Raw genomic sequence first — 301 nt, 5'->3', positions numbered from 1 at the left:
TTTTTGTCATATAGTGAATGTATAGTGACACATGCGGTATTATGCGGATCCGGTAACAACTGCACAGTACCCACATCAAGTTATCCGTTTTAATGATTCGATTAATGTTATCACGCGGCACAAAACGTCATTTCCATGGGAGTTAACTGGTGAATATTGATAAGCGGTGCTGATGATGGCGCAGGAGAGGAGAGTCGTTAGAAATATTGTGTGATGACTGTGTGACTGGCGGTTGTTTGGTAATGCGGTAAATTGCGTTTGCAAAGTGAAAAAGATAGGATGATAATGTATGGCCGGATGC

At 41.9% G+C, this 301-nt stretch overlaps 1 protein-coding gene across 1 annotated transcript in view; it reads left to right on the top strand.

Moving 5' to 3' along the window:
- The window catches only part of LOC119585654 (protein O-mannosyl-transferase Tmtc3-like), a gene marked incomplete at both ends in the record, with an annotated part of 116,247 nt that overhangs the window by 68,674 nt on the left and 47,272 nt on the right, over positions 1 to 301 (top strand).

The sequence above is a fragment of the Penaeus monodon genome, chromosome 20, assembly GCF_015228065.2.
Source record: "Penaeus monodon isolate SGIC_2016 chromosome 20, NSTDA_Pmon_1, whole genome shotgun sequence".
Taxonomy (NCBI): domain Eukaryota; kingdom Metazoa; phylum Arthropoda; class Malacostraca; order Decapoda; family Penaeidae; genus Penaeus; species Penaeus monodon.
Note: the sequence above shows the minus strand (reverse complement) of the source record. Positions and strands in the feature narration are given on the sequence as shown.